Source organism: Nerophis lumbriciformis, linkage group LG34 (genome assembly GCF_033978685.3).
Source record: "Nerophis lumbriciformis linkage group LG34, RoL_Nlum_v2.1, whole genome shotgun sequence".
Taxonomy (NCBI): Eukaryota; Metazoa; Chordata; class Actinopteri; order Syngnathiformes; family Syngnathidae; genus Nerophis; species Nerophis lumbriciformis.
Genome location: NC_084581.2, coordinates 18,320,777 through 18,330,260, shown reverse-complemented (window position 1 = coordinate 18,330,260; position 9,484 = coordinate 18,320,777). Strand labels below are relative to the sequence as shown.

General features: G+C 39.0%; 1 non-coding gene across 1 annotated transcript; it reads right to left on the bottom strand.

The window, feature by feature from the left end:
* Positions 1-8,510: 8,510 nt before the first annotated feature.
* Positions 8,511-8,593, bottom strand: trnal-cag (transfer RNA leucine (anticodon CAG)). Its single transcript has one exon. It is a non-coding gene; the product is annotated as a tRNA-Leu (tRNA).
* Between the last annotated feature and the right edge of the window lie 891 nt (positions 8,594-9,484).

Below are 9,484 nucleotides of genomic sequence, written 5' to 3'. Positions count from 1 at the left end.
CCACCCACTCTGTGCCCTATATAAACCATGGTATGTGAATGCTCCCATTAAAATCTCCTGATGATTGAGGGAACCCCCCCTCATGAAACAGGCCTGTAGAGATGAAATAGTCTTGTGATTTTTTTCCCCACACATACATATATTGCGCTCTACTACGGTATCGAGCACTATTTTTTGGATAACCTTATTAAGACATATATATATATATATATATATATATATATATATATATATATATATATATATATATATATATATAGCTAGAATTCACTGAAAGTCAAGTATTTCTTATATGTATATATATGAAACACTTAACTTGGTGAATTCTAGCTGTAAATATACTCCTCCCCTCTTAACCATGGCAGCCCCCCCCCCCCCCCCCCGAAATCAGAGGTCTCAAGGTTGGCAAGTATGATTCATACATATGTTGTTATTAATCCTGTTCCTCTGTTGGCATGCTAACATTTTATGCTGCTGTTTAAGCAAGCGTTGTACTTTTAAACCTGCATATCATGAATTACATTTCTTAGCGCTGTCTTACAAGTGTAATAGCTGTTCCTATGCTAGCATGCTAACAATTAGCCTGGTAACATTTTATTGTACCTTTTTAACTAATGTATATGTTTAAACCTAAAAATCATGGATTTACTTACTTGGTGACATCATGTGAGTATGTTAACTTCTTCTTTGTTAGCATGCTAGCATTAGAATAGTAATACACTAGCATTAGCATGCAAACGTTTTTTAAACTAAATTTGCATTTTTTTTTTTATATATATATATAAGAACTGCTCAAAAAAGGAGAAAGTCGGTCTTGAAGCAACCCTGGGTTAGAGGTTCACAACACAGATAGCAGGCCTATCCTTTTTTATCGTCTATTGATTACTGTTCGCTAAAACGTGTATTGTTTTGGGTTGTTGGAGAGATTTCTTCCAGTGAGGACTGTCACATGACTCTGTTTCACCAATCAAACACAGCCTGGCAGTCACATGACCACACGTTGTAAAAAGTGACATGACATCAGACAAAGCCGCACAACTCTTCCATGTTTACTTACAAACTCTGACAAAGAACATTTATATCATGAGCCGCGATCTGTGTCAGTGGAAATGTTCACATTTCAGCCGACAAGTATTCCACGTCCGACTAGAGAAAGCATGTTTTGATAAGTTGGAGATGTTTTTTTTATGCTTTAGCTGCGCATGTGCTAACATTAGCACTGTTATAACGCAATTAGTAAACTGTAAAATGTGCATGCATGCACACACCAACTATATTTGTACTGTACTAAATACAGAAACTACAAACAACTACAAAATAAATCAGAAGTTACTCATTCTTCAGTAGCTTTTTCTCTGACTTACTTACTCCAGTTATTACTGTATTTTTCCGGCCTTTGAGCCGCTAATTTTTTCCAACGCTTTGTACCCTGTGGCCTTTAAAACGCTGTGGCTAATCTATGGATTTTTCTTCCCTAACAGCCATCATTTTTGTACTCAACTTACTTCACTATTTGTCTATTTATTTATTAATTGTATTATTTATTGAGTATATTGTGAACGAATTGAGACCAGGAAGTGAACAAATGTGTCAGCAATTGCTATATCATGGAAAAGGGCTAGGACTAAATAAGCTGCGCTTTTTCCAACTCCTTTTCGAACATGTTGAAAACAGACGCCGTAAATCGCAATGTTGTAATTGTATGCATGTTGGATATAAACCATACACCAACAGTTTTCATGAAACACCGACAGAGACACTGAAAAGGTGTGTTATTGTTTGTGCTACGGCGCCATCTTTTGGACAAGTTCGCTCACTGCAGGTTCGGTGTGGTTCTGTTGGTCGAGCGGCCGTGCCAGCAACTTGAGGGTTCCAGGTTTGATCCCCACTTCCGCCATCCTGGTCATTGTTGTTGTGCCCTTGGGCAAGACACTTGACTCACCTGCTCCCAGTGCCACCCACACTGGTTTAAATGTAACTTAGATAATGGGTTTCACTATGTAAAGCACTTTGAGTCACTAGAGAAAAGCATTTTATAAATATAATTCACTTCACTGCGGGTTGAAAATGTACTTCCTGTTTCGTCCCTTGAACCGCAATATATCCCGTTTCGTCTACTATTCGTTTATAGCGTTTCTGCTCGAAAGGATTTTTGAATCACTCCACGCAACGTTTGTAAGTTTTACAATATAACTAAAACAATTCATACTTACCAAAACTTCCTATGTGTGATGTCTATAGGAGTGTTTCTTATTCATATTTGTATGTGCTATCGTAATGTAATTATGCTGGCGTCGTTAGCCTTCACGAATATGCTAACAGATTTACTGTCTTAGTATTATTAACTCACAATGGCATTTTTTTTTGTATTGTTTCAGTTTCGTTATTGAGTCTGTGTAGCTGATTGGAGAGCTAGCCTCCGAAGCTAGTGAGTCCATAACGATGACTTCTGTTTTGTTTGATCAGCCATTTTACTGCCGTGTGACAGTCACCGTTTGGAAACAATTGTAAACATTTACAAAATATTTTGTACCGGTGCATATCTGCGGCTTATAGTCCGATGCAGCTACTATAGTTAAACATATTTATTTCTTTTCAAATTTGGCGGGTGTGGCTTGAATTCCACTGCGCTCTATAATCCGGGAAATATTGTATTTTTTTTACTTGAGTGACTTTACTCTAAAGTAACAACAGTACTCTTATTTGAACACCATTTTTGCAACCTCTGGTTAGGGTACGCTTTGGATAGGGCTCAGTTGAGGTTGGGTGATAGTGTCGAGGTTAAGTGTACGGCAAGGCTTAGCTTATGGTTGAATATAGTTGTGGTCTTGTGATTTTATTGAAACATTAGTGTTAAGCTTCTACGGTTTTAGGTTAAGTTTAGGGCTGTGGTTGGGGTTGCAATCCAGGGCTTGGACCTAGCTTTTTCAAGAAGAATTCGGCAACAAAGCATTTGGAGAATACGGTCATTGATCCCACTACCTCTCACGTGCGAAGCAAGCGTTCTACCATTCGAGCTAAATCCCCATGTTGCAATAGTGTGTCAGCAACTATCCAGACGTCGCTTATAAGAAGCGCTTTTATGAGCCCACTAGGCCAGATTGAGACTCAAATAACAAGATGATGTTGTTGAGAAGTTAAGGCGATGCACTGCTAATCCTTTGTTTTCTGCACGCGTGAGTTTGGGTCCAATCCTTGTCTTACCTGTTGGCAGTGTTGGGTTAGTTACTGAAAACCAGTAACTAGTTTAAGTTATTAGTTACTTTATTCCAAAAGTAACCCAGTTACTAACTCAGTTACTTACACCAAAAAGTAATGCGTTACTGTGAAAAGTTACTATTTAGTTACTTCTTTTTTTTCTCCTTTTTTTTAAGGCTCCCATTAATGCCCTTTTAGCCTTCATTTCAGTACTGTTATTGCACTGGAGAATAATACAATCTGTTGATCAACTTGACATGCATTTGCATCACTGAACTCAGAAAGCAATGTGGTTTACATACAACACACAAAGACAAAGATATGTTTCAAAGGGCCAATTTATTTCAGGCCAGAACAAATTGAGAAAACTATTTTAAATAGCTGCAACATAATGGCACTTTAACTTTAACTTTAAGTAGATAGGATCTTTGATCCAAGACACAACTTACATTTAACTAAAATGTTATTTTCTTTGTGCTCGACAAAAGAAAAGTATTGAGAATGTCTCCATGTTAAGAAACTCGACTTCTGGCTTTAAAGTTAAAGTTAAAGTACCAATGATTGTCACACACACACACTAGGTGTGGCAAAATTATTCTCTGCATTTGACCCATCACCCTTGATCACCTCCTGGGAGGTGAGGGGAGCAGTGGGCAGCAGCAGTGGCCGCGCCCGGGAATCATTTTGGTGATTTAACCCCCAATTCCAACCCTTGATACTGAGTGCCAAGCAGGGAGGCAATGGGTCCCATTTTTATAGTCTTTGGTATGACTCGGCCGGGGTTTGAACTCACAACCTACCGATCTCAGGGCGGACACTCTAACCACTAGGCCACTGAGTAGGTTTACCATGATGTCTTGTTAGTTGTTATGAGAGTAGCGTAAGTGTGTGTGTGTGTGTGGCCCTTTAAGATATGACAGCATGTGAGGTGAGTGACCTCAGTGAATGAGTGGGCGAGAGAGGTGAGGGAACAGCGACAGTGAGTGCGTGCAGATGCTCTAGCTTGGTGGATGGCTGCGTCCAATAAAGTTGCAACAAACCGCCGGCCTCGTCATTCACCCTCAGCTGTAAAGACCCACTTCCGGGTAAAGTGAAGGTTGTTAGCCCCGAAGTACATAGGCCCTGGAGGAACGTCTCCCCTGCGCCCCTCAACTACGGTCAGGGAGCCCCCCCCGCCCCCGCCCCCCCCCCCCACACAAAGCACACCTTTTCTTTTCCACCGCAGCGCTCCAATAAAACACACTCAGATCTTCTGTTTCTAGCCGATACTACATAAAAAATAACGCATTAACGCATCATGTAGTAACGGTAACTGAGTTACTGAATATAAAAAATAACGCATTAGATTACTAGTTACCGCCGAAACTAACTTTGTAAAGCGTTAGTCCCAACACTGCCTGTTGGTACCTGTTTTTTGTGTATTTGGGACCCCCATAAGTCACAAAAAACTAACGGAACGAACTGAAGCACATTTAAGCCACATGTGTTTTAATGACACGCAAACGCAGCGCAATGGCGTGATGTCAGACAGCAACCAGAGACTGTCAGTCACAGCGGATGCTATCTTGCTTCAAAGCAACTTTATGGATTATTATATTACCAACATTTTTCACTTTTTTCAGTGGATTAATGGATCGGTTGATAAAACGCGGTCCTGACTCGTGAGTAAAGTGCGTTCACTCCAAACTGACACAGCGTGCGTGACTTTGAGGAACTTTTGAGGAGGAAATATTGTTGTGTTACAAACTTTTGTGCGGTGTTGCTTCCTTATTTGTCATTATTCCCAGCCTATTTTTTTGTGTAGCAGTGGAAGCTGAACTGAATGTAACAGCGTGTCATAATTACTGGAACAACAGATACCAATAGCAGTATCGTTAGTCCAGAATCTTCAGGGTCCTCAAGAACCAACATAATTAGGAACCGGTACCAAAAACATACCGGTACTCGGTATGAATCCCTACTTGTAAGGGAATTAGGTATAAATTAATTATGGATACAAACAAGCAAGTAAACAACAATTAATGGCCAATGCATTCACATCTTATTTAAATCAATGTCATCAATCAATGTTTATTTATATAGCCCTAAATCACAAGTGTCTCAAAGGGCTGCACAAGCCACAACGACATCCTCGGTTCAGATCCCAGATTTGAATGAAGTGCAACCAATACTTAAGGTTGAATGAACAAAAATAAACATTGTCTGCTCACATTTTCAATATTCAAGCAATTTTCAATAAAAGTACAGTAACCAACATTTTAACTGTAGATTTACCTGCTAAATAAAGTTCCCCTACCCGGCAATACAGTATTTGTTCACCACCCTGGCGTCGCAGATGAAGGATTAAGACTTAGACTTAGACTTAGACAAACTTTATTGGTCCACAAGGGAAATTGTTCCACACAGCAGCTCAGTTACAAATGATGGAAAGGCTAAGGATAGAAAGGATAACGCAGGTATAAAGTAGTGAAGTGAAGTGAATTATATTTGTATAGCGCTTTTCTCTAGTGACTCAAAGCGCTTTACATAGTGAAAACCCAATATCTAAGTTACATTTAAACCAGTGTGGGTGGCTCTGGGAGCAGGTGGGTAAAGTGTTTTGCCCAAGGACACAATGGCAGTGACTAGGATGACCATAGTAGCAATATAAGATATAACACAAATGTAATATTTACATATTATATATACAGTATATAATATATACAGCGTCCCAGGTGTGTGGAAGCTTGTATGCCCCCCTCACCACTGTTGATGGTGTTGGCCCATCGCTTCCTAATTTCCATAGCCTTCTTCATCCATCTCTTCTATTTCTTTATTTCTCCTCAAATTACTTTTCCTTGTGTGCCAGTTGTTGTGTTCCCTAAGTCTTTGTGTCGTCGTAACTTGCTCCGCTGTCCCTTCCGTTTTGTCAGTCACGTCTTTTGTGGCTTAAAGTTGTGTTGCAGCTTTACATTATTGTGTTGTGGCGTTTGTTTCGGTTGTGGCTTTTGCAATCATGCTGTAGCTGAAAGTTTTTGTGTTGTAAGTTATGATATTGTCTTGCGGCGTTTTTGTTTGTTATGACCTTCTTTGACCACCATTTTTGTTGACTTCACAGACAGGTAAATAGACTTAACGGTAAATGTCCTTATTATTAAAAGTGCTGAACTTTATATAAAGTCCGCTGTTCTTAAATCCAATCTTTTTTTCTTTTTCTCGTATCAATAAAATCGATTGATTCCCTTTGTAAAACGATCTCGGATCGATACCTATTTTTCGGAAGTCAAACTTGCCGAGCACAGATCGATATATTCAACTGGTTTTAAATGCAGAGAAAACAAAGTGTATGTTCTTTACCACAAAAACTGTAAGATCAGCACTGTGTGAGAACATTTTAACAAGAAATGGGCAACACATTGTGTTAGTATCTTCTTTTAAATATTTAGAATTTTTAATTGATGACCACTTGAGTTTTAAGGAGCACATTCAGTATGTTGTAAAAAAAACTGACACTTTTACTGGGATTTTATCATAGAAACAAGGCTTTTCTTTTACTGTGAAACAGAAATTGGTGGAAACAACCTTTTTACCTGTTATTGACTATGGAGATGTGTTGTACATGAATGCTACTGCTGGTTGTCTCGATATACTTAAAAGTATTCTATTATTCTATTGATTTATCGTTACACCCCTAATAAATACATATATATATATATATATATATATATATATATATATATATATATATATATATATATATATATACAGTATATATATGTATATATATATATATATATATATATATATATATATACAGTACAGGCCAAAAGTTTGGACACACCTTCTCATTCAATGCGTTTTCTTTATTTTCATGACTATTTACATTGTAGATTGTCACTGAAGGCATCAAAACTATGAATGAACACATGTGGAGTTATGTACTTAACAAAAAAAGGTGAAATAACTGAAAACATGTTATATATTCTAGTTTCTTCAAAATAGCCACCCTTTGCTCTGATTACTGTTTTGCACACTCTTGGCATTCTCTCGATGAGCTTCAAGAGGTAGTCACCTGAAATGGTTTTCACTTCACAGGTGTGCTTGAAGCTCATCGAGAGAATGCCAAGAATGTGCAAAGCAGTAATCAGAGCAAACTGTGGCTATTTTGAAGAAACTGGAATATTCAGTTATTTCACCTTTTTTTGTTAAGTACATAACTCCACATTCATAGTTTTGATGCCTTCAGTGACAATCTACAATAGTCGTGAAAAAAAAAAAAAAAACACATTGAATGAGAAGGTGTGTCCAGACTTTTGGCCTGTACTGTACATACAGTAAATACACACTTACATACATATACTGTATACATACATACACGTGAAACGTGTGCTCTTTTTGCAGCTTAGCTCTCCTGGCTCCTGGCTGCAGTTCAACCATCACAAGTCGTTAGCGTCCAACCAGCTGAGTGAAAAGGTTGCCAGGAGCTTTGCATCTTGACAAGTGGAACCAACTGTTGGAACACTCGCCGCTTTAAAACCAAGATTATTTTAACATATTTAAGTCTGGCGTAAACAGCAAAAGTTGAATTTTAAGAATAGGTGAGTGTTTTGAGTGTAATTTTAAATTATATAAACGTGTCTTATAATGTCCACAAAGTTCAATGACCAGAAGGTGTGTTATGTGCGACTGTGTGTTGATTCTTTTTTGTTGGTTATTGTTAATTTACACCATGAGTGGGAACAGTTGTGTTATATAATTGGATGTTGTGCCCAACTCCCTTGCAAATGAAACTCATGATCATTGACCAATGAATCTGTCTTTGCCCTCAAGAGGGAGGCTCCATCACTCGATCACCAATCTTCTTGTTAAACCTCTGATGTTTCACGGGCCGCACCGAAGACTTCGGCGGGCCGTACTTGGCCCCTTGGCCACAGTATGGGCACCCCTGGTGCATACAGTATTACAATCCCAATACATGCATGCAATTTGACTAGGGGAGTTTCGTATTCCATATTTCAGGTAGAACCTGCAGCGCTTAATCCCTCAGTAATGAGATTGGCACGGCATCAGATAATGAAATCAGTCCAAATCTGGTGAATGGGGGTTAGCCAAGCAGATCGCTCTTTTACGTTTCACGTTCATGCCAGTATTGGAGTTTATTCTGCTGGCAGGAGTACAACACCATGTTAGCTGCCATGTTTAAATGTGTAGTACATGTTCTGCTTTGTACTTTATTAGTGATAAGAGTGTTTGCAATATGTGTATTCAAACACATCCATCCATTAGTTTGAGTAAAACGTATGTTTACAAAAGTTATGGGATAGAAAAAGTGATGTCAGAAGTGGGATTCGAACCCACGCCTACAGAGTAGACTACGACCTGAACGTAGCGCCTTAGACCGCTCGGCCATCCTGACATGTTACATTGCGCTTTAAATGTCTATATATAACTGAGCGTACACAAATGACGGCTCGAGATTAAGAAACAACACATCCAAGTAACAAACACCGGTTGGAGTTTTACACAGACACATCATTATGTCATTTTAGCGACCTTTAAGAAGGCGACGTTTAAGAAGGCGGAAGTGTTTCTATTCGTAGTCACATTATCGCCGAATGTGATTGGCTAACTTGTTTTGGTGAACCAATAGGATTGATCTTGACAGCAACGCGGTCCGCTGACTGTTTTTTGAATGTGGCTTTCTCTTATAAAACATGATTGAATCGCTGGTTATGTTAGTGAATATGAGAATGTCGTATAATACTCGTAATGTTAAAACAGTATTTTTGTAAAATATTTCGACATGGTCGAAGACGAAGGCTCGGACCCTGGGTTTGGTAGATGATCGCTTGGGTAACTCAATTGGTTTCATTGTATAGCTTACACTATAAAGGTAATAAAGTAGAGTAAACAATAAAGTGACCAGTATCCAGACGAATTCAGAAAGCTTTGAATTTATGTCTTTTTTACACCGTTGTAATGTTAATGTGCCATTTATGATCAGGCAGCACCGTGACCCCCGCCAAATGTTCAGGCGGGGTCCGAGGCAACTGGGCCAGGGCATATATATAGACAGCTTGTAAGTAGACGCAGCATCGAGCGCTACTGCCTACTGGCGCTGACGAGAGGCGGGGCCGCCATCTTGGAGTGGTGATCCGCTCCACTCAGTGCAATTTATCTGCCAGGAGCAATGAACTGTCAGCGCATTTAATTCATTTTACCTCACTGAATGCCACTGATTTTCACGCGTTTTTTTTCCATACGTGTAGCTATGATAAAGGACACATGTTTTGGCGTGTTTTATTAT